This window comes from Bufo gargarizans, chromosome 10 (assembly GCF_014858855.1).
Source record: "Bufo gargarizans isolate SCDJY-AF-19 chromosome 10, ASM1485885v1, whole genome shotgun sequence".
In the NCBI taxonomy this organism is placed as follows: Eukaryota; Metazoa; Chordata; class Amphibia; order Anura; family Bufonidae; genus Bufo; species Bufo gargarizans.
In genome coordinates this window covers 70,229,508-70,255,859 of record NC_058089.1, presented here as the reverse complement: position 1 = coordinate 70,255,859, position 26,352 = coordinate 70,229,508, and positions in this window count along the sequence as shown.

The following is a 26,352-nucleotide window of genomic DNA, read 5'->3' as shown; positions in this document are numbered from 1 at the left end:
AACTTCCTGAGGTCCTTAAACATCCCTTCCTTGGACGTAACCCAGAAGGAATCCCTTTGTAACCCCATATCGCAGGAAGAAATATCTAGAATAATAAAAGACTTGCCGAATAAAAAGAGCCCTGGTCCAGACGGTCTACCAAACTCCTACTATAAAATATTCTCCGATATTTTGCTCCCTCATCTTCACGCAGCCCTGTCTGGTGCCATGACAACTGGTATAATGCCCAAAGAAATGTTAGAAGCGGTCATTGTCACTCTGCCTAAACCTGGTAAAGAACCCTCCATCCCACAAAATTTCCGTCCCATTTCCCTACTCAATACTGATCTAAAGATCTACGCAAAGATTCTAGCAGCACGGCTTGCTGACATAATCCCCACTTTAATAGCCCCCGACCAAGTGGGGTTTGTAAAAGGACGCCAGATTACAGATAACTCCAGAAGAGTGTTGAATATAATTGACGTTGCTAACAGATCAAGAACCCCGACAGTATTGGTTACGTTGGATGCCGAGAGGGCCATCGACCGAGTTAACTGGGAGTGGGTCTTCTCGGTACTCCACAAAATGGAATTCCCTGAATTTATCGTGCAAGCCATAAAGGTTCTCTACTCAAACCCCTCAGCCCGAAAATGAAAGAGGATTTCACTTTAGATTGGCAGAAATCTAAGATTTAATACTTAGGGTTTAATGTGACTGCTACCCCCCAGGAGTTATATAAAGCAAATTTTCCACCTTTACTATTATCAATTTTTATTTTATTTTTTTATATCTTTATTTCGATTTCATACAATAAATACATCCGTAGAAAAACATTACCCCAACAATACGTGAAAAAATTATTGACAGTTGATAATTACTGTTCATCTTTCATTTTTTTCTTTCTTTCTCCCCTTTCCCAACCACCTCCCATCACCCACCCTCCCATTTCCCTTCCACCCCCAGAAGGAAGGGGGGGGGGGCGTAGAGAGAAAAAAAACTAAAAAAAACTAAAAAAAAAAAACTAAAGTACCCAATTTTTCCAGACCTGGTCGAGATTTGATGACTTTTTGGTATAATTCTTCGTCCCACGTTCTTCTTTAATTAGATTGTCTATTGTTTTCCTCCACTGTCCCACCGTCGGTGGATCTACCTTTATCCATTTCCTAAGTATAAGGATTCTAGCATGAAATAATACTTTGTTCAAAACCAATCGTATATTGTTATTTCATTTCAAATGTTCAGTTGCCCCTAAAATACAAATTACTGGGTCATTTGGCAATCGGACCTTCAATAACTATTATCAATACAACCCGAGCTTGATAACATGGCAAAGGCAGAACTATCATGGCTAGGCCGTATTGCAGCCTTTCAGCAACATATTCTCCCTAAGCTATTGTACTTATTCCGCACTATCCCTATCCCCATCCCAAGCTCCTTTTTCAATTTAGCAAATAAAATGTTAAATGCTTTCATTTGGCATAGGTCCAGGCCAAGAGTGGCGAAGAGCATAATGTATAGACATAAGAGGAGTGGAGGAGTAGGATTGCCAAACCTATATGACTACTATCTAGCTTCTAGAGTTAATCAGTTGAGAGATTGGTGGAAAGAAGAGACAGAGAAACATTGGGTGCATATTGAACAGTCACAAACTGCAGGTCATAGTTTACGCGCCTTACTCATGGCCGCATTACATGATGACTACTCAAATATACATCCTGCTTATTATGTCTCCACGTCTCTGGCTTTTTGGAAGATATACTATGACAGAGGAAAGGAAACACCGATATCAATGGCACATCTAGTGCCGATTGATTCTCTACAACACCTATCTGTTGGCCTGAACCTAAATGCATGGAAGGACAAGGGTATAAAAACAGTGGCAGACTTAGTGGTAGGATCAGCATTAAAATCCTTTGACACCCTTAAGCATAATTTTGACATCTCCCCAAGAGAAGCCTTTTCTTATATTAAAATACAACATGTGTTGGGGAATAACCCATCCTTTAGTCGGACTGGACATATTCAGTTATTAATTAGTGTTGATCACGAATATTCGAATTTCGAATTTTTATCGCGAATATAGCCACTTCGAAAATTCGCGAATATTTTGAATATAGTTATATATTCGTAATTTCGAATATTCTTTTTTTTCCGATTTTTTTATTTTTTTTTATCAGTACACATGATCCCTTCCTGCTTCTAGCTTGTGGGTCAATAAGAAGGCTGCAATATACTTGACTTTAGGAGTAGTGATGAGCGGCAGGGGTCATATTCGAAAATGCACGATTTTTTTTTCTTGAAAAAATCGGCAAGGTAATTATTGTGTAATATGCAAATTTTCATAATTTGAATTTTCGGATTCAAATTTTTATTGCGAATTTTTCAACTTTAAGACAAAGAAGATTATAGCACTATGTTAGCTAAATTGCTCTATATTCGTTTTTTTCGAATATTCGCTATATTGCTATATATTCTTGTTTTAGAATATTACAAATATTCGAAAAAACAAAGTTATAGCAATATAGCGAAAATTCGAAAAAAACGAATATAGAGCAATTAAGCTAATATAGTGCTATAATCTTCTTTGTCTAATAGTTGTAATTTTTTTCTCATCTGAAGTTCAGATTGGAAAAAAATTACAACAATAAAAACAAAGATTATAGCACTATATTAGCTAAATTGCTCTATATTTGTTTTTTTCGAATATTCGCTATATTGCTATAAATTACGAATATTCGAAAAAACTGTTATAGCAATATAGCGAATATTCAAAAAATCGAAAATAGAGCAATTTAGCTAATATAGTGCTATAATCTTTTGGGTTTTTTTCTTGAAAAAAATCGGCAAGGTAATGATTGTGTAATATGCGAATTTTCGGATTCGAATTTTTATTGCAAATTTTTTAACTTACAACTATTAGACAAAGAAGATTATAGCACTATATTAGCTTAATTGCTCTATATTTGTTTTTTTCGAATTTTCGCTATATTGCTAAAACTTCGTTTTTTCGAATATTCGTAATTATAGCAATATAGCGAATATTCGAAAAAAACGAATATAGAGCAATTTAGCTAATATAGTGCTATAATCTTTTTTTATAGTTGTAATTTTTTTCCAATCTGAACTTCAGATGAGAAAAAAATTACAACTATTAGACAAAGAAGATTATAGCACTATATTAGCTAAATTGCTCTATATTCGATTTTTAGAATTTTCGCTATATTGCTATAACTTCGTTTTTTCTAATATTTGTAATATTCTAAATCAAGAATATATAGCAATATAGCGAATATTCGAAAAAAACGAATATAGAGCAATTTAGCTAACATAGTGCTATAATCTTCTTTGTCTTAAAGTTGAAAAATTCGCAATAAAAAATTTGAATCCGAAAATTCGAATTACGAAAATTCACATATTACACAATCATTACCTTGCCGATTTTTTGCAAGAAATTTTTTTTGTGAATTTTCGAATTTTCGAAAATATCGCGAAATATCGCGAATTCGAATATGACCCCTGCCGCTCATCACTATTATTAATCCGTTGGTCCGCAGCAAACCAGGTACATACTGGGATTACATTTTTATACATGTATTTAGGGGAAAAGGATAAGTTTGTGAAGACGGCGCCACTTATATCTTGGGAAAAAGACCTAAATAGGACATTTACTCTGGCACAGTGGATTTCCGCATACAAGGTAGCAATTGCCACTTTTAGATGTTCCTCGCATTTGGAAGCATACATAAAAACGACACTCAGGTGGTACTATACCCCAGTCAGGTTGCAAATGTTTTTCCCCAGCACAAGCGTACACTGTTGGAGAGGATGTGGCGGGCGTGGGACACTATTTCATATCCTATGGTCATGCCCGCGGGTTTGTTCCCTTTGGAACCAGGTGTTTTGTGAGATTTCTGGGATGGTTGGACATAGGATTACTCCGGACCCGGCCTTGGCCTTGTTACTGATCTATCTTGACAAATTGCCTGTTAGATTCAGGGTGATAGTAGCCCATCTACTGATAGCTACCAAATTAGCAATCACAAGAAACTGGAAAAGTGCAATTATCCCTGATATACAAGAAATAGTCAGGTCTGTGGACACAACCAGATCGTATGAATATATGTTGGCACACCAAAGGTTCTGGGTGAAACACCATCTTCAGGCGTGGGGGGCCTGGAGGGGTCTGAGTCCAACGATCCCGGAAAGACTAGGACTGTGAGGGGGTCTTGGAGCGTATCAGAGAGCGGGAAATATTAGAAAATTTATGTTGAGCTATGAATATCAAAAATTTCTGAAAACATCTTAACACAGAAATGACACAGTATAGACATGACTTTGTTTTAATTTGATTTATTCTGATTTAATTTGATTTGGTTACACATGATTTGCTGTATTAATGATTTGTGTTATCATTTGTTCTGGTGGAAAACATTGGAGACATGTGTTGATTTATATTTTTCGTACATGTTAAATGTATAGTACGGATGTGAACACTTTCTCTGATAATAAAAAATTATTGAAAGTAAAATGTTCTATGAACTCACTCTGCCCATCAGCATATACCTTAGGGTGTCTACTTTCTGAAAAGGGGTTATTTGTGGGGGTTTTCTACTGTCTGGGCATTGTAGAACCTCAGGAAACATGACAGGTTCTCAGAAACTCAGAGCTGCTTCAAAAAGCAGCAAAATTCACATTTTTGTACCATAGTTTGGTACATCTCAGGGAGGGGAACATTGAAACTGACATCTTCCACAAACCGACAGACAGAAACAATTTATTGGAGTTTAGGAGTAACCACCCACGACGGATGGTGGAGTCACTACCCTGGAGTCAGATGATAAGGGTGAGACGGGTGGTATCAGGGGACAAGCTATTTGGGACAAGGGTGGATGAAATGGGGAGGAAGTTCCTAGAGAGGGGATAGCAACGATGATTGGTGGAGAGGATCTCTCAAAAGGTGGGGGAGGTTGACCGGGAGTCCACGTTCCAGGGAAAGAAGAAGGAGAGGGACCAGAAACGGATCCCGTTTGTTTCAACGTATGGAACCAACAGTGGTGACATAGCGCGTATTATACGCAAAGAATGGCACATTTTACAGAAAGGGTTACCCATGATAGACAAATTTGTGGTCTTCATTATGATGGCATACAAGAAAGGGGCCAACCTACGCGACAAACTGGGGAGAACCAAGGTTGGTGAACCACATGGGGATGGCACCAAGGAAGTTGGGATGCTTTCCCTGCCTTGGTTGTTGCAACTGTGGCAACATGTTAAAGGGAGATACCTTTGCCCATCCCTATAGTGGCAAGCCCTATAAGATTAAGAATTTCTACACATGTAGATCACGGGACGTGATATACATGATCACGTGCCCGTGTGGCCTTATTTACATAGGGGAGACCACAATGGAAGCCAGGGAGCGTATTAACTCCCATAAGAGCAATATTCGCAGGGTCCAGATTGATAAGCCGGTGGCGAAGCACTTCCTGGAACGTGGACACTCGGTCAACCAACTCAGGTTTAGAATCATTGATTCTGTCGGCCCTCTGAGACGTGGGGGGGACAAGGATCGGATTCTACGTAAAAAAGAGCTTAAATGGATCTTTGAGATGAGAGCACTCCAGCCATTTGGAATGAATTTAGACTTCTCTGTGACAAATGTGTAATTGCTCCGAGTGACCTTTGAACTGGTTCTCTGTATAGTGTTTTTTAATTGTATTTAGTTTTTTCTTTATTCACATATACACAGGTTTCCAACCCACACTGGATCATGGCACACTGATAGACTATGGGGCTCGCTCCTGCCTGCGCCCCTGCTGTGAATGTGGGTGTCTCCCGCTACATGTCACTGATGTGGGCGGTGTTGGATCCTGGATGCGTCTCTGGCAACACGGGGCTGTCCGGACGATAGAGAGGCGGGGCCATGATGTCACCTAGGCTGGGTTTCGGCTGGAGACATGGAGGTTGGGAGACTCTGCCCGCACCCCTCCGGACAGTCCCCGATTGTGCCAGATGATGCAGGGTGGTTGGCGGTGAGTTGTGACTACCCCACCGCTTGATTTAGGATCCGACCGCTGACGCTGATGACATGGGGATGTGAGGTGATCGCTCTCATCACGTGGAGGTGGGCGGATCGGCTCATAGGCATCCCTGGCAACGGCGCACATGATATGGGATGTTTGAGATGACGCGATGATCGGCAAGGCGGAGTCGCTCGCGATCAGGTGACTTTGGGTTAGTCAGGTAGTGACGTAACTCCTCCTTCCCTGACATGCGCGCTGGCGGCCTAGGGACGCCGAGGAACATGTGTGCCCTGAAGGTATGTGGGGCAATGGATCTTATGTCTATGGGGGGCCCCGTGTTGCCAGAGACGCATCCAGGATCCAACACCGCCTACCAGTGCTGCTAGGTAGGAGCACTGGAGGACGCATCTTTGATGACATCAGCACCTTATTCACTGTGCTTTTGGCTACTCCTGTGTGAGTGGGTGTGTTTTAATGTATTTAAACAGGTACTTTTAGATTTCACATTGTGTTTGATAAAGGCTGTGATTCAGCCGAAACGTCACGACCTGTTGCACGCTTGTTCACTTGGCGGTTCCCATTAAAGGGTTTTTTATATCGGACATGCTGCCTCTATCTTCTTTCCTGGGACCCATTTTGGAAAGAAGACACCCCAAGGTATATTATGATGGGCATGGTGAGTTCATGGAAGTTTTTATTTTTTGTCACAAGTTAGTGGAATATGAGACTTTGTAAGGAAAAAAATAAATAAAAATTAATCATTTTCCGCTAACTTGTGACAAAAAATAAAATGTTCTATGAACTCACTCTGCCCATTAGCGCATACCTTAGGGTGTCTACTTTCCGAAAAGGGGTTATTTGTGGGGTTTTTCTACTGTCTGGGCATTGTAGAACCTCAGGAAACATGACAGGTTCTCAGAAAGTCAAAGCTGCTTCAAAAAGCAGAAATTCACATTTTTGTACCATAGTTTGTAAACTTTTACCCAAGCCATTTTTTTTTACCCAAACTTTTTTTTAATCAAATACATGTAGAACAATAAATATAGAGAAAAATGGATATATAGATGTCGTTTTTTTAGAAAAATGTTACAACTGAAAGTGAAAAATGTCATTTTTTTGCAAAAAAATCGTTAAATTTTGATTTATAACAAAAAAAGTAAAAATGTCAGCAGCAATGAAATACCACCAAATGAAAGCTCTATTAGTGAGAAGAAAAGGAGGTAAAATTCATTTGGGTGGTAAGTTGCATGACCAAGCAATAAACGGTGAAAGTAGTGTAGTGAAGAAGTGTAAAAAGTGGCATGGTCATTAAGGGTGTTTAAGCTAGAGGGGCTGAAGTGGTTAAAAACCCACCCATACAACTTAAAAAAATAAATAAAAAAATTTAAGTTTTTTCTATGAAAAAACATCCAGCCGATCGCTTTTCGTCTGATCATAATGAAGCAACGGCCTTATCATCTGGGGTGTGGCAACATTGCCAACACACTCATAGAGGTGATGATCACTTCATTGTGATACGCAAGCCCCTTCAGCACAACAAGGTAACGATCACGAAAGGGGAATTGACACTTGCATGTGCATTTTTTTTGTTTTGTTTTTGCAGCCACAGTGCAGCACCAGAGGCCAGAAAAATTAGGCATGTACACATGCCTGAAAAATAATGTTATTGTTGCAGCCGCTGTTGTAGCAACGGCCGGAAAAATTGATGTTTTCAAGGCAGAGAGGTGACTAAAACATTGCGGCTTGAACCCTAGTTGGTGGCGGAGAATTCACGAAAGTCATCCGGTATGCAGACATTAAATACAGCAGCGTGTGGACCATTTTGAGGCCAAGGCATGTCATCAGGCCTTTTGTTAGTTAAATGTATGCCCCTACTGTCAGTCGCTTCGGGATCCATGCCTCATTCATCTTAATGAAGGTGAGGTAATCAACACTTTTTTGACCTAGGCGACTTCTTTTGTCAGTGACAATGCCTCCTGCTGCACTGAAGGTCCTTTCTGACCGGACACTTGAAGCGGGGCAGACCAGAAGTTCTATCGCAAACTGGGATAGCTCAGGCCACAGGTCAAGCCTGCACACCCAGTAGTCAAGGGGTTCATCGCTCCTCAGAGTGTCGATATCTGCAGTTAAGGCGAGGTAGTCTGCCACCTGACGGTCGAGTCGTTCTCTAAGGCTGGATCCAGAAGGGCTGTGGCGATGTGTAGGACTGAAAAAGCTCTGCATGTCCTCCATCAACAACACATCTGTAAAGCGTCCTGTCCTTGCCGCCGTGGTCGTGGTAGGAGGAGGATTACTTTCACCTCTTCCCCAGTAAGATTCCTGTTGTGCTGTGACATCCCCATTATAAGCTGTAGAGAACCTAAAAAGTCACACACATATATATATATTTGATAATGCTTTATTAGTAGAAAAACACAATAATTATTACATATATGGCGGTTTCAATTAATGGTAAAAAGTGCAGGAGTATAAAGTGACAAGTGCATGGAGCCACCCAACCAATCCAAAAACTGATATATCTGATAGGTAAGATGGTACAAGGGGTAATAGGACGATTAAGAGCAAATGCAATAAATGGTATGAGTCCCAATAGTACTTGCAAAAAAGCACAACGTCCTTATTACACTACCAAGGGTCACTAGTATATAAGCGAAAAGACAATAAGTCCACACTTATGGTGTGCAGAGCGGTGAGCAATGAAAAATAAACACCAATAAACCGATGCTAATCCGCCTGCAAACAACAGTTCAATGGAACCGACCGTGGTAACCTATACTGACCAGAGAGGATAGTGTGATGGCTCCTTACCCGACGCGCGTTTAGCCTTGCTTCTTCAGGGGGCGTATGGTTTCTCCTGGTGAAAAGCTGGTATAAATACCTGTGTGAGTCTAAGCAATCCCACTCCCATCCGGGAACCTCCCACCGAGATAGCCAATGGAAGCTAGTGTAGACCGGGAGACCTCCCAGGCAATCTTGCAGGTGTTGACAATGAACGCCGAACCCGGAAGTGTCTCGCGATCCACACATAGCGGGAGGAGCATGCGCAGAACGCCGCTGCCGGGGAAAGAACCTCTGCGCGTGCGCGCATTCATCCGAGCAGGGACGCGACCACAAGACGTCACATCCCAAGTCTCGGAGATCTCGCAGGGATACAAGCATAGAGTCGGACTTCCCTCGTAGTGCGCTATCTATCCCCAAACCTAGCGCATGCGCTGCAAAGATACAAAAAGGTCCATAGTGGATCTCACGTGTGACAGTGATCACATGACTAAGAGGGTCACAGCCTACGAGGTGGGTCGAGGTGATAGTCCCGGACCTCCCCCGTCAGTCACAAGTCATGTAATATGTCCACATAGAAGCAACGATATCATGATACATCAATCATAATGCCATGATAATTGTTTGAATAATTCTGTGTGTACACATCCGATTGAGCCAATAGAAACAATTCACAAAATAATGTATCTAAAAAGGGTTCCTAATACGAGACGAAAATCATCGTATACTCCATTTGTAAATTTTTGCCTAAAAAGTGAGGTGCAATGGAATAAGTAATCCAATAGCACCACAACAGTCGACACAGTACTGTGAAAATTAAAAATAAAGAATGATAGCATCGCATAAGGCTAAATAAGCTAAAACAGAATAACGTGCACAGTGCAGGGAATGGGTGCAGGTGAGGGAGTGAGGCGTGAGAGGGGTGGCATGCAGGTAAGAAGTGAAATAAAATAAGATAATGTAAATATTGTATATGTGCATAACATGTGAATAGACAATATTGGCCCAGGTCTGCAACATGTGACCCAGAGATAACATTTCTAGAGAGTGCACACAACACTATATTTTCTAAAAGACTGAGGGTGGGCTGCAAACCATACAACCCTGTACGTAACCCTCCAGTTAGAAAATCCCCGTTAGCACTAGCAGCCTAATGGATTGAGGATATGTCAAGAGTCCAACAAGGTCAGGTTAGACCAAAGGTAGTGGGAGGAGGAGTTAAAGTCCAAAGTGGGCGAGTTTTCAGCTGACAATGTGTCCAATTCCAACGATGCAGAGCTTTACCAGCATGGCCAATAGACATCAACTGATCCCCGCAAATCTAAAGAGACAAAGACTCACATACATGAGAAGAAACCAGGAGAACCAAGCACAGATAGTACACAAAGCAGTTAAAAAAGCATGAAAACAACAAATAATGATAATCGAGTTAAAAATTAGTAACTGCTAAAAACAGTCGGTACCGAGGGATACCGGGTCAGAGGAAGACACTACAAAGAAGTTGATGAAAGAATTGTCACATCTAAGTATCAAGGCTGGGGGGAGGGAGAGAGAGAGAGAGAGAGGGATATTGCCAAGGAAAAATAGTCAAAAAAGACAGTCAAAAAAGAGACCAGATAGTCCCAGGGTGCCTCACAGAAAGGGGACAAAGCTATTGCCCTCATTGAGACCCAGTGGGACGTTGGTATTCAGGGTATAGATCCACCTGGTTTCTTTTTGACCTAATACCTTCTTCCAATCACCACCCCTGGGGGACACGATAACTCTGTCAATCCCCCTAACTCTGAGAAGGGTGCCGTCACAGTCATGACATTCCTTGAAGTGCCTAGCCAATGTCTTGAGCTGCAATGTATCCTGTTCCTCCTTGGCAGCCTCGATGGAAAGAACATGCTCCCTGACTCTCCGCCTAAGCTCTCTGGATGTTAAACCCACATATATGCGGTCACAGGGGCAAATTGCCCAATAAATGACCCCTACTGTGGTACATGTTATTGGGTGTGTGATCACGTATTCCCTTTTGTGACCTGAGTCCCAAAAGTGTGTGGCCCTGTCCATATTTGCACAGCCCACACACTTGCCGCATGCTCGGCTCCCCCAAGGTGCACCTTTTGTACCAAAGAGGCCCGGAGCCTTCTGCAAATAGTGACTCCGAACAAGATGGTCCCTGATGTTTCTGGCTCTTCGGTAAGTGATGCGCGGATGTGGGGGAACCCAGGTTTGTAACTGAGGGTCCAGACGTAACACACCCCAATACTTGGTTAGTACTGCCCGTACCTCTCTCCATTGTTTGTGATAGTTGGTAATCAGACGGATCTCGTCCACAGAGTCCTGTCTTACTTTCTTCTTAAACAGAAGATCCAACCTCTTTTCTGATCTAGCTCTCAAGTATGCTCGATCAATGCATTGCTTACCATAGCCACGTTGCTGGAATCTATGTCGCAGATCCTCTGCTTGTACTTCAAAGGCGGAATCTGACGAGCAAACCCTCCTCGCCCGAAGAAATTGGCCCACTGGTATGCTTCTGATGAGGCTGTTGGGATGTGCTGATTGTGCATTGAGAAGAGAGTTGACCGATGTCTCCTTTCTATAAAGGTCCGTCTCCAGGAGGCCCTGTGAATCCACCCGGAAGACCACATCCAGGAATTCCATGTTGGTCCGACCCACCTTGAATGTGAGTTTAATATTTTTGTTATTCCTATTGAGCTCCTGAATAAGAAGCCCAAATTCTTCCTCGGTCCCCTGCCAAATGATGAGCACATCATCGATGTAACGTCCCCAAAATAGGACCTTACTCATCATTGGCAGGGGATCGGTCTGGAGGATCTCCCTCTCCCACAGCCCCAGGAACAGATTTGCATATGAGGGCGCGCAAGAGGCCCCCATCGCTGTTCCCTGGAGTTGTAGGTAGAAGGAGCCCCAAAACGTGAAGAAATTGTGGGTCAGCAAAAACTCCAACAAGGACAGTATGAATTTACACTTATCCTTACCCCAATTTGTTGTCTGCAGAAAGAGTTGTGTCGCCTCCAGTCCATCCTGGTGTCGGATCGAGGTGTAAAGCGATTCGACATCGCAGGTGGCAATCAGCATGTCCGGTTCCAAGTGGATACTTTCAACCTTCTTCAGCACGTCCATCGTGTCTTTTAAGTGTGAAGGGAGTTCCTCCACCAGAGGATGTAAGAAGTGTTTGACATATCTGCATATGGGGTCAATCATCCCGTTAGTTCCAGAGACGATCGGTCTCCCGGGTGGGTTCGACAGGGCCTTATGCACCTTGGGGAGAAAATACAATGTCGGGATCACTGGGTGGGCGGGCAAGAGGTGGGAACATTGCTGTGCAGATAGAACTCCAGCATCCACCCCCGTCATCAACAGGGCTTCCAACTCAGCCCTGAATTTGATAGACGGGTTGAAGGTGAGCTTTTGATAGCAATCACCATTGCTGAGCTGTTTGCGCGCCTCCCTCTCATAGAGGGTGGTTGGCCACAGCACAATGTTCCCACCCTTGTCCGCCGGTTTCACCACCACATCACTCCAACCACTAATCTCACGAAGAGCAGTTCTCTCACCCCTAGTACAGTTATCCCTTCCTCCACCAATGGGAATCCCACGTAGTTCTGCCTCAACCAGCTTCACAAACATGTCCACGTTGGGGAATAGGGAAAGGGGGGGAAACTTGCTGGACCTGGGTAGGAGATGTTTAGGGAACTCACCCGTGATTGGCGTGACCTCTTGCTCATCCAAAAGTGCATTAAGTGTTGCCAAGGCTTCCTGTTCAAGTCTCGTCGGAAATAACGGATCACTTTTACCACTAAATAATTTTTTAAAAACCAATTTTCTTGCGAAAAGGTGAAGATCTTTCACTACAGAAAAAAGGTCAAGATTGCAAGTTGGTGAGAAAGAGAGCCCCTTTTCCAAAATCGACATTTGATCATGAGTCAAAACATGATCAGAGAGATTTATTACCTGCAGCTGGTGAGTACCACTGGGACCGCGTTGGCCAGTGTAGTGGCTAGTGGTCCCTCTTCGTTTAGGGAATCTCTTCGGATATCTCTGATCCTTGGCTGGTGGGGGATTCCCATCGTCGCTCATAGAGGTGTTCAATGAGATGGACATAGATCGCGTGCCCGTTGGTTGTACCGCATTTCTCCAACGGTATACACGGTTATTTTCCATATCAAGGAGATCCCGCTGGAATTTTTTGGTTTTTGCGGCCTTGATTTGCCGCTCCCATGATATAAAGGCTTCATCAATCTCCTTCTTAAAGGCTTCAAGCTCATCCATCGATAATTTTTGGGATAACTGTTCCTCTATCATGCCAATCTCCGATTCCAATGTTGTTAGGGTTTTTGTGTTAAGCTCCACAATTAGGCGCATGAGGGAGCCTGAGCAGGTGCCACAAATGGACTCCCATTTTTTACAAAAGTCCTCATCATCCCTGCCATATGAGGGAAAGGTCTGAACCCTTAAGCCTCGCGGTATCAGACCTCTAGTGATGTATTTGTCAAGAGTGGCCCTGTTCCACCACACCTTCATCCTTCTATGTAACATATGTTTAAGCTGAGCTTTAAGCTCAGTAGTGTTCCTCTGACCCGGATTCCCCACTGCCACAATACCTCTGAACCTCAGGAAACATGACAGGTTCTCAGAAAGTCAGAGCTGCTTCAAAAAGCGGAAATTCACATTTTTGTACCATAGTTTGTAAACTTTTACCCAAACCATTTTTTTTACCCAAACTTTTTTTTAATCAAATACATGTAGAACAATAGAGAAAAATGTATATATAGATGTCGTTTTTTAAAAAAAATGTTACAACTGAAAGTGAAAAATGTCATTTTTTTGCAAATAAATCGTTAAATTTCGATTTATAACAAAAAAAAGTAAAAATGTCAGCAGCAATGAAATACCACCAAATGAAAGCTCTATTAGTGAGAAGAAAAGGAGGTAAAATTCATTTGGGTGGTAAGTTGCATGACCAAGCAATAAACGGTGAAAGTAGTGTAGTGAAGAAGTGTAAAAAGTGGCATGGTCATTAAGGGTGTTTAAGCTAGAGGGGCTGAAGTGGTTAAAAACCCACCCATACAACTTAAAAAAATAAAATAAAAAAATTTAAGTTTTTTCTATGAAAAAACATCCAGCCGATCGCTTTTCGTCTGATCATAATGAAGCAACGGCCTTATCATCTGGGGTGTGGCAACATTGCCAACACACTCATAGAGGTGATGATTAGAGTTGAGCGAACACCTGGATGTTCGGGTTCGAGAAGTTCGGCCGAACATCCCGGAAATGTTCGGGTTCGGGATCCGAACCCGATCCGAACTTCGTCCCGAACCCGAACCCCATTGAAGTCAATGGGGACCCGAACTTTTTGCCACTAAAAAGGCTGTAAAACAGCCCAGGAAAGAGCTAGAGGGCTGCAAAAGGCAGCAACATGTAGGTAAATCCCCTGCAAACAAATGTGGATAGGGAAATGAATTAAAATAAAAATTAAATAAATAAAAATTAACCAAAATCAATTGGAGAGAGGTCCCATAGCAGAGAATCTGGCTTCACGTCACCCACCACTGTAAGAGTCCATTTTCATAAATTTAGGCCCAGCACCCAGGCAGAGGAGAGAGGTCCCGTAACAGAGAATCTGGCTTCATGTCAGCAGAGAATTAGTCTGCATGTCATAGCAGAGAATGAGGCTTCACGTCAGCCACCACTGCAACAGTCCATTGGCATATATTTAGGCCCAGCACACACACAGGCAGAGGAGAGAGGTCCCGTAACAGAGAATCTGGCTTCATGTCAGCAGAGAATCAGTCTGCATGTCATAGCAGAGAATGAGGCTTCACGTCAGCCACCACTGCAACAGTCCATTGGCATATATTTAGGCCCAGCAACCAGGCAGAGGAGGGAGGTCTCGTAACAGAGAATCTGGCTTCATGTCAGCAGAGAATCAGTCTGCATGTCATAGCAGAGAATGAGGCTTCACGTCAGCCACCACTGCAACAGTCCATTGGCATATATTTAGGCCCAGCACCCAGGCAGAGGAGGGAGGTCCCGTAACAGAGAATCTGGCTTCATGTCAGCAGAGAATCAGTCTGCATGTCATAGCAGAGAATGAGGCTTCACGTCAGCCACCACTGCAACAGTCCATTGGCATATATTTAGGCCCAGCACCCAGGCAGAGGAGGGAGGTCCCGTAACAGAGAATCTGGCTTCATGTCAGCAGAGAATTAGTCTGCATGTCATAGCAGAGAATGAGGCTTCACGTCAGCCACCACTGCAACAGTCCATTGGCATATATTTAGGCCCAGCACCCAGGCAGAGGAGGGAGGTCCCGTAACAGAGAATCTGGCTTCATGTCAGCAGAGAATCAGTCTGCATGTCATAGCAGAGAATGAGGCTTCACGTCAGCCACCACTGCAACAGTCCATTTGCATATATTTAGGCCCAGCACACAGGCAGAGGAGGGAGGTCCCGTAACAGAGAATCTGGCTTCATGTCAGCAGAGAATCAGTCTGCATGTCATAGCAGAGAATGAGGCTTCACGTCAGCCACCACTGCAACAGTCCATTGGCATATATTTAGGCCCAGCACACACAGGCAGAGGAGAGAGGTCCCGTAACAGAGAATCTGGCTTCATGTCAGCAGAGAATCAGTCTGCATGTCATAGCAGAGAATGAGGCTTCACGTCAGCCACCACTGCAACAGTCCATTGGCATATATTTAGGCCCAGCACACACACAGGCAGAGGAGAGAGGTCCCGTAACAGAGAATCTGTCTTCATGTCAGCAGAGAATTAGTCTGCATGTCATAGCAGAGAATGAGGCTTCACGTCAGCCACCACTGCAACAGTCCATTGGCATATATTTAGGCCCAGCACACACACAGGCAGAGGAGAGAGGTCCCGTAACAGAGAATCTGGCTTCATGTTAGCAGAGAATCAGTCTGCATGTCATAGCAGAGAATGAGGCTTCACGTCAGCCACCACTGCAACAGTCCATTGGCATATATTTAGGCCCAGCACCCAGGCAGAGGAGGGAGGTCCCGTAACAGAGAATCTGGCTTCATGTCAGCAGAGAATCAGTCTGCATGTCATAGCAGAGAATGAGGCTTCACGTCAGCCACCACTGCAACAGTCCATTGGCATATATTTAGGCCCAGCACCCAGGCAGAGGAGGGAGGTCCCGTAACAGAGAATCTGGCTTCATGTCAGCAGAGAATTAGTCTGCATGTCATAGCAGAGAATGAGGCTTCACGTCAGCCACCACTGCAACAGTCCATTGGCATATAATTAGGCCCGGCACCCAGGCAGAGGAGGGAGGTCCCGTAACAGAGAATCTGGCTTCATGTCAGCAGAGAATCAGTCTGCATGTCATAGCAGAGAATGAGGCTTCACGTCAGCCACCACTGCAACAGTCCATTGGCATATATTTAGGCCCAGCACACACAAAGGCAGAAGAGAGAGGTCCCGTAACAGAGAATCTGTCTTCATGTCAGCAGAGAATTAGTCTGCATGTCATAGCAGAGAATGAGGCTTCACGTCAGCCACCACTGCAACAGTCCATTGGCATATATTTAGGCCCAGCACACACACAGGCAGAGGAGAGAGGTCCCGTAACAGAGAATCTGGCTTCATGTCAGCAGAGAATCAGTCTGCATGTCATAGCAGAGAATGAGGCTTCACGTCAGCCACCACTGCAACAGTCCATTGGCATATATTTAGGCCCAGCACACACACAGGCAGAGGAGAGAGGTCCCGTAACAGAGAATCTGGCTTCATGTCAGCAGAGAATCAGTCTGCATGTCATAGCAGAGAATGAGGCTTCACGTCAGCCACCACTGCAACAGTCCATTGGCATATATTTAGGCCCAGCACCCAGGCAGAGGAGGGAGGTCCCGTAACAGAGAATCTGGCTTCATGTCAGCAGAGAATTAGTCTGCATGTCATAGCAGAGAATGAGGCTTCACGTCAGCCACCACTGCAACAGTCCATTGGCATATATTTAGGCCCAGCACCCAGGCAGAGGAGGGAGTTCTCGTAACAGAGAATCTGGCTTCAGGTCAGCAGAGAATCAGTCTGCATGTCATAGCAGAGAATGAGGCTTCACGTCAGCCACCACTGCAACAGTCCATTGGCATATATTTAGGCCCAGCACCCAGGCAGAGGAGGGAGGTCTCGTAACAGAGAATCTGGCTTCATGTCAGCAGAGAATCAGTCTGCATGTCATAGCAGAGAATGAGGCTTCACGTCAGCCACCACTGCAACAGTCCATTGGCATATATTTAGGCCCAGCACACAGGCAGAGGAGAGAGGTCCCGTAACAGACAATCTGGCTTCATGTCAGCAGAGAATCAGTCTGCATGTCATAGCAGAGAATGAGGCTTCACGTCAGCCACCACTGCAACAGTCCATTGGCATATATTTAGGCCCAGCACCCAGGCAGAGGAGGGAGGTCCCGTAACAGAGAATCTGGCTTCATGTCAGCAGAGAATTAGTCTGCATGTCATAGCAGAGAATGAGGCTTCACGTCAGCCACCACTGCAACAGTCCATTGGCTTATATTTAGGCCCAGCACCCAGGCAGAGGAGGGAGGTCCCGTAACAGAGAATCTGGCTTCATGTCAGCAGAGAATCAGTCTGCATGTCATAGCAGAGAATGAGGCTTCACGTCAGCCACCACTGCAACAGTCCATTGGCATATATTTAGGCCCAGCACACACACAGGCAGAGGAGAGAGGTCCCGTAACAGAGAATCTGTCTTCTTGTCAGCAGAGAATTAGTCTGCATGTCATAGCAGAGAATGAGGCTTCACGTCAGCCACCACTGCAACAGTCCATTGGCATATATTTAGGCCCAGCACACACACAGGCAGAGGAGAGAGGTCCCGTAACAGAGAATCTGGCTTCATGTCAGCAGAGAATCAGTCTGCATGTCATAGCAGAGAATGAGGCTTCACGTCAGCCACCACTGCAACAGTCCATTGGCATATATTTAGGCCCAGCACCCAGGCAGAGGAGGGAGGTCTCGTAACAGAGAATCTGGCTTCATGTCAGCAGAGAATCAGTCTGCATGTCATAGCAGAGAATGAGGCTTCACGTCAGCCACCACTGCAACAGTCCATTGGCATATATTTAGGCCCAGCACCCAGGCAGAGGAGGGAGGTCTCGTAACAGAGAATCTGGCTTCATGTCAGCAGAGAATCAGTCTGCATGTCATAGCAGAGAATGAGGCTTCACGTCAGCCACCACTGCAACAGTCCATTGGCATATATTTAGGCCCAGCACACAGGCAGAGGAGAGAGGTCCCGTAACAGACAATCTGGCTTCATGTCAGCAGAGAATTAGTCTGCATGTCATAGCAGAGAATGAGGCTTCACGTCAGCCACCACTGCAACAGTCCATTGGCATATATTTAGGCCCAGCACCCAGGCAGAGGAGAGAGGTCCCGTAACAGACAATCTGGCTTCATGTCAGCAGAGAATCAGTCTGCATGTCATAGCAGAGAATGAGGCTTCACGTCAGCCACCACTGCAACAGTCCATTGGCATATATTTAGGCCCAGCACACACACAGGCAGAGGAGAGAGGTCCCGTAACAGACAATCTGGCTTCATGTCAGCAGAGAATCAGTCTGCATGTCATAGCAGAGAATCAGGCTTCACGTCACCCAACATTGGAACAGTCCATTGGCATATATATCTAGGCCCCGGCACCCAGACAGAGGAGAGGTTCATTCAACTTTGTGTAGCCTCGCAATATAATGGTAAAATTAAAATAAAAATAGGATTGAATGAGGAAGTGCCCTGGAGTCCAATAATATATGGTTAAGGGGAGGTAGTTAATGTCTAATCTGGACAAGGGACGGACAGATCCTGTGGGATCCATGCCTGGTTCATTTTTATGAACGTCAGCTTGTCCACATTGGCTGTAGACAGGCGGCTGCGTTTGTCTGTAATGACGCCCCCTGCCGTGCTGAATACACGTTCAGACAAAACGCTGGCCGCCGGGCAGGCCAGCACCTCCAAGGCATAAAAGGCTAGCTCTGGCCACGTGGACAATTTAGAGACCCAGAAGTTGAATGGGGCCGAACCATCAGTCAGTACGTGGAGGGGTGTGCACATGTACTGTTCCACCATGTTAGTGAAATGTTGCCTCCTGCTAACACGTTGCGTATCAGGTGGTGGTGCAGTTAGCTGTGGCGTGTTGACAAAAGTTTTCCACATCTCTGCCATGCTAACCCTGCCCTCAGAGGAGCTGGTATTGACACAGCTGCCTTGGCGACCTCTTGCTCCTCCTCTGCCTTGGCCTTGGGCTGCCACTTGTTCCCCTGTGACATTTGGGAATGCTCTCAGTAGCGCGTCTACCAACGTGCGCTTGTACTCGCGCATCTTCCTATCACGCTCCAGTGCAGGAAGTAAGGTGGGCACATTGTCTTTGTAGCGTGGATCCAGCAGGGTGGCAACCCAGTAGTCCGCACAGGTTAAAATGTGGGCAACTCTGCTGTCGTTGCGCAGGCACTGCAGCATGTAGTCGCTCATGTGTGCCAGGCTGCCCAGGGGTAAGGACAAGCTGTCCTCTGTGGGAGGCGTATCGTCATCGTCCTGCCTTTCCCCCCAGCCACGCACCAGTGATGGACCCGAGCTGCGTTGGGTGCCACCCCGCTGTGACCATGCTTCATCCTCATCCTCCTCCACCTCCTCCTCATCCTCGTCCTCCTCGTCCTCCAGTAGTGGGCCCTGGCTGGCCACATTTGTACCTGGCCTCTGCTGTTGCCAAAAACCTCCCTCTGAGTCACTTCGAAGAGACTGGCCTGAAAGTGCTAAAAATGACCCCTCTTCCTCCTCCTCCTCCTCCTCCTCCTGGGCCACCTCCTCTTCCATCATCTCCCTAAGTGTTTTCTCAAGGAGACATAGAAGTGGTATTGTAACGCTGATAACGGTGTCATCGCCACTGGCCATGTTGGTGGAGTACTCGAAACAGCGCAACAGGGCACACAGGTCTCGCATGGAGGCCCAGTCATTGGTGGTGAAGTGGTGCTGTTCTGTAGTGCGACTGACCCGTGCGTGCTGCAGCTGAAACTCCACTATGGCCTGCTGCTGCTCGCACAGTCTGTCCAGCATGTGCAAGGTGGAGTTCCACCTGGTGGGCACGTCGCATATGAGGCGGTGAGCGGGAAGGCCGAAGTTACGCTGTAGCGCAGACAGGCGAGCAGCAGCAGGATGTGAACGCCGGAAGCGCGAACAGACGGCCCGCACTTTATGCAGCAGCTCTGACATGTCGGGGTAGTTGTGAATGAACTTCTGCACCACCAAATTCAGCACATGCACCAAGCAAGGGATGTGCGTCAAATTGGCTAGTCCCAGAGCTGCAACGAGATTTTGCCCATTATCACACACCACCAGGCCGGGCTTGAGGCTCACCGGCAGCAACCACTCGTCGGTCTGTTGTTCAATACCCCGCCACAACTCCTGTGCGGTGTGGGGCCTGTCCCCCAAACATATGAGTTTCAGAATGGCCTGCTGACGTTTACCCCGGGCTGTGCTGAAGTTGGTGGTGAAGGTGTGTGGCTGACTGGATGAGCAGGTGGAAGAAGAGGAGGAGGAAGCCGAGAAGGAGGAGGTGGCAACAGGAGGCAAAGAATGTTGCCCTGCGATCCTTGGCGGCGGAAGGACGTGCGCCAAACAGCTCTCCGCCTGGGGCCCAGCTGCCACTACATTTACCCAGTGTGCAGTTAGGGAGATATAGCGCCCCTGGCCGTGCTTACTGGTCCACGTATCTGTGGTTAGGTGAACCTTGCCACAGATGGCGTTGCGCAGTGCACACTTGATTTTATCGGATACTTGGTTGTGCAGGGAAGGCACGGCTCTCTTGGAGAAGTAGTGGCGGCTGGGAACAACATACTGTGGGACAGCAAGCGACATGAGCTGTTTGAAGCTGTCTGTGTCCACCAGCCTAAATGACAGCATTTCATAGGCCAGTAGTTTAGAAATGCTGGCATTCAGGGCCAGGGATCGAGGGTGGCTAGGTGGGAATTTACGCTTTCTCTCAAATGTTTGTGAGATGGAGAGCTGAACGCTGCCGTGTGACATGGTTGAGACGCTTGGTGACGGAGGTGGTGGTGGTGGTGTTGGTGGTACATCCCCTGTTTGCTGGGCGGCAGGTGCCAACGTTCCTCCAGAGGCGGAGGAAGAGGCCGAGGCGGCAGCAGCAGAAGAGGCCGAGGCGGCAGCAGCAGAAGAGGTAGCAGGGGGAGCCTGAGTGACTTCCTTGGTTTTAAGGTGTTTACTCCACTGCAGTTCATGCTTTGCATGCAGGTGCCTGGTCATGCAGGTTGTGCTCAGGTTCAGAACGTTAATGCCTCGCTTAAGGCTCTGATGGCACAGCGTGCAAACCACTCGGGTCTTGTCGTCAGCACATTGTTTGAAGAAGTGCCATGCCAGGGAACTCCTTGAAGCTGCCTTTGGGGTGCTCGGTCCCAGATGGCGGCGGGCAGTAGCAGGCGGAGTCTCTTGGCGGCGGGTGTTCTGCTTTTGCCCACTGCTCCCTCTTTTGCTACGCTGTTGGCTCGGTCTCACCACTGCCTCTTCCTCCGAACTGTGAAAGTCAGTGGCACGACCTTCATTCCATGTGGGGTCTAGGACCTCATCGTCCCCTGCATCGTCTTCCACCCAGTCTTGATCCCTGACCTCCTGTTCAGTCTGCACACTGCAGAAAGACGCAGCAGTTGGCACCTGTGTTTCGTCATCATCAGAGACATGCTGAGGTGGTATTCCCATGTCCTCATCATCAGGAAACATAAGTGGTTGTGCGTCAGTGCATTCTATATCTTTCACCGCTGGGGAAGGGCTAGGTGGATGCCCTTGGGAAACCCTGCCAGCGGAGTCTTCAAACAGCATAAGAGACTGCTGCATAACTTGAGGCTGAGACAGTTTCCCTGGTATGCATGGGGGTGATGTGACAGACTGATGGGGTTGGTTTTCAGGTGCCATCTGTGCGCTTTCTGCAGAAGACTGGGTGGGAGATAATGTGAACGTGCTGGATCCACTGTCGGCCACCCAATTGACTAATGCCTGTACCTGCTCAGGCCTTACCATCCTTAGAATGGCATTGGGCCCCACCATATATCGCTGTAAATTCTGGCGGCTACTGGGACCTGAGGTAGTTGGTACACTAGGACGTGTGGATGTGGCAGAACGGCCACGTCCTCTCCCAGCACCAGAGGGTCCACTAACACCACCACGACCATGTCCACGTCCGCGTCCCTTACTAGATGTTTTTCTCATTGTTATGGTTCACCACAACAACAAAAATATTATTTGGCCCAATGTATTGTATTCAAATTCAGCGGGATATAAATTTGAGGCCTAGTATTTAGGCGCTGGGTGACCGGTATGGATTTACTAACAGAATTAGACTTGGAAATGCACAGTAGCGTGTGTGTGAAGTTATTCTGAATGACCCTATGTGCACCTTGAATATTATATACCCTTTTAGGGATAGATTTCAAATAGCTCTGATATAGCAGAAACCACTAAATTATGAAATTGCTAAATTGGGAATTGTATTTCAACCCAGAACAAAAAATGTGCTTTGACGGACACTAAATAACTTTCCCAGCCACAACAGGACAGCGGTAACGAGAGATTTAGCGGGATATAAATTTGAGGCCTAGTATTTAGGCGCTGGGTGACCGGTATGGATTTAGTGACAGAATTAGACTTGGAAATGCACAGTAGCGTGTGTGTGAAGTTATTCTGAATGACCCTATGTGCACCTTGAATATTATATACCCTTTTAGGGATAGATTTCAAATAGCTCTGATATAGCAGGAACCACTAAATTATGAAATTGCTAAATTGGGAATTGTACTTCAACCCAGAACAAAAAATGTGCTTTGACGGACACTAAATAACTTTCCCAGCCACAACAGGACAGCGGTAACGAGAGATTTAGCGGGATATAAATTTGAGGCCTAGTATTTAGGCGCTGGGTGACCGGTATGGATTTAGCGACAGAATTAGACTTGGAAATGCACAGTAGCGTGTGTGTGAAGTTATTCTGAATGACCCTATGTGCACCTTGAATATTATATACCCTTTTAGGGATAGATTTCAAATAGCTCTGATATAGCAGGAACCACTAAATTATGAAATTGCTAAATTGGGAATTGTACTTCAACCCAGAACAAAAAATGTGCTTTGACGGACACTAAATAACTTTCCCAGCCACAACAGGACAGCGGTAACGAGAGATTTAGCGGGATATAAATTTGAGGCCTAGTATTTAGGCGCTGGGTGACCGGTATGGATTTAGTGACAGAATTAGACTGGGATATGGCCAAAAAATAACCACACTATTGCTGGTTAAATGCACTTGGTGACGGGCGCAGCTTGCCCCTGATTTAGTATATGGCCAAAAAATGAACAGACTATTGCTGGTTAAATGCACTTGGTGTGATAGCTTGACCAACCACACTACTGAGGGTTAAATGCACTTGGTGACGGGCGCAGCTTGCCCCTGATGTAGTATATGGCCAAAAAATGAACAGACTATTGCTGGTTAAATGCACTTGGTGACGGGCGCAGCTTGCCCCTGATTTAGTATATGGCCAAAAAATGAACAGACTATTGCTGGTTAAATGCACTTGGTGTGATAGCTTGACCAACCACACTACTGAGGGTTAAATGCACTTGGTGACGGGCGCAGCTTGCCCCTGATGTAGTATATGGGCAAAAAATGAACAGACTATTGCTGGTTAAATGCACTTGGTGACGGGCGCAGCTTGCCCCTGATTTAGTATATGGCCAAAAAATGAACAGACTATTGCTGGTTAAATGCACTTGGTGTGATAGCTTGACCAACCACACTACTGAGGGTTAAATGCACTTGGTGACGGGCGCAGCTTGCCCCTGATGTAGTATATGGCCAAAAAATGAACAGACTATTGCTGGTTAAATGCACTTGGTGTCACAGCTTGACGAACCACACTACTGAGGGTTAAATGCACTTGGTGACGGGCGCAGCTTGCCCCTGATGTAGTATATGGCCAAAAAATAAACAGACTATTGCTGGTTAAATGCACTTGGTGTGACAGCTTCACCCTGATGTAGGCTTTAGCCAAAAAACAACCACACCATTGAGGGTTAAATGCACTTGGTGACAGGCGCAGCTTGCCCCTGATTTAGTATATGGCCAAGAAATGAACAGACTATTGCTGGTTAAATGCACTTGGTGTGACAGCTTCACCCTGATGTAGGCTTTAGCCAAAAAACAACCACACCATTGAGGGTTAAATGCACTTGGTCGCAGCTTGGATGCACTTGGTCGCAGCACCGCACAAGACACAAAATGGCCGCCGATCACCCCAGAAAAAAGTGACTGACAAACGGTCTGGGCAGCCTAAAAACAGTGAGTGAGCATTTGAATTTCAGCAGCTCAATGATGCACAGCTGCAGATCGATCGATTAATCAAGTGAAGTCCTTTGGAGGAGTTAATCTGCCTAATCTCGCCCTACTGTCGCATCCGCAACCTCTCCCTACGCTAATCAGAGCAGAGTGACGGGCGGCGCTATGTGACTCCAGCTTAAATAGAGGCTGGGTCACATGGTGCTATGGCTAATCACAGCCATGCCAATAGTAGGCATGGCTGTGACGGCCTCTTGGGGCAAGTAGTATGACGCTTGTTGATTGGCTGCTTTGCAGCCTTTCAAAAAGCGCCAAGAAAGCGTCACAAAAGCGCCAAGAAAGCGACGAACACTGAACCCGAACCCGGACTTTTACGAAAATGTCCGGGTTCGGGTCCGTGTCACGGACACCCCAAAATTCGGTACGAACCCGAACTATACAGTTCGAGTTCGCTCATCCCTAGTGATGATCACTTCATTGTGATACGCAAGCCCCTTCAGCACAACAAGGTAACGATCACGAAAGGGGAATTGACACTTGTATGTGCATTTTTTTTGTTTTGTTTTTGCAGCCACAGTGCAGCACCAGAGACCAGAAAAATTAGGCATGTACACATGCCTGAAAAATAATGTTATTGTTGCAGCCGCTGTTGTAGCAACGGCCGGAAAAATTGATGTTTTCAAGGCAGAGAGGTGACTAAAACATTGCGGCTTGAACCCTAGTTGGTGGCGGAGAATTCACGAAAGTCATCCGGTATGCAGACATTAAATACAGCAGCGTGGGGACCATTTTGAGGCCAAGGCATGTCATCAGGCCTTTTTTTAGTTAAATGTATGCCCCTACTGTCAGTCGCTTCGGGATCCATGCCTCATTCATCTTAATGAAGGTGAGGTAATCAACACTTTTTTGACCGAGGTGACTTCTTTTGTCAGTGACAATGCCTCCTGCTGCACTGAAGGTCCTTTCTGACCGGACACTTGAAGCGGGGCAGACCAGAAGTTCTATCGCAAACTGGGATAGCTCAGGCCACAGGTCAAGCCTGCACACCCAGTAGTCAAGGGGTTCATCGCTCCTCAGAGTGTCGATATCTGCAGTTAAGGCGAGGTAGTCTGCCACCTGACGGTCGAGTCGTTCTCTAAGGCTGGATCCAGAAGGGCTGTGGCGATGTGTAGGACTGAAAAAGCTCTGCATGTCCTCCATCAACAACACATCTGTAAAGCGTCCTGTCCTTGCCGCCGTGGTCGTGGTAGGAGGAGGATTACTTTCACCTCTTCCCCAGTAAGATTCCTGTTGTGCTGTGACATCCCCCTTATAAGCTGTGTAAAGCATATTTTTTAGTTTGGTTTTGAACTGCTGCATCCTTTCTGACTTCCGGTAATTTGGTAACATTTCCACCACTTTCTGCTTATATCGGGGGTCTAGTAGCGTGGCCACCCAGTACAGGTCGTTCTCCTTCATCCTTTTTATACGAGAGTCCCTCAACAGACATGACAGCATGAAAGACCCCATTTGCACAAGGTTAGATGCCGAGCTACTAATTTCCCGTTCCTCCTCCTCACTGATGTCATTGACGGTCTGTTCTTCCCCCCAGCCACGTACAAGACCACGGGTCCCAGATAGGTGACAACAACGAGCACCCTGGGATGCCTGCTGTGGTTGGTCTTCCTCCTCCTCAAAGCCACATTCCTCATCTGACTTCTCTTCCTCATACACCTCTTGCAGTGTTGCCGCAGGTCCAGCAAGCGATGATGGCAAGGCTGTTTCTGGTGGTGATGGTTACCACAACTCTTCCTCTTCACGCTCATCTACAGCCTGATCCAGCACTCTTTGCAGGGCACGTTCCAGGAAGAAAACAAATGGTATGAGGTTGCTGATGGTGCCTTTGGTGCAACTGACTAGGTTTGTCACCTCCTCAAAAGGACGCATGAACCTACAGGCATTGCGCATGAGCGTCCAGTAACGTGGCAAAAAAATTCCCAGCTCTGCAGAGGCTGTCCTTGCACCCCGGTCATACAAATACTCGTTTACGGCTTTTTCTTGTTGTAGCAGGTCGGTCGAACATTAGGAGTGTTGAATACCAACGTGTCGGGCTGTCGCAATTCAAATGAATGTCTGAAAAGTGCGCCATGGCCGTGTAGAAACCCCTGAAATGGCCACACACCTTCCTGGCCTGCTTGAGGA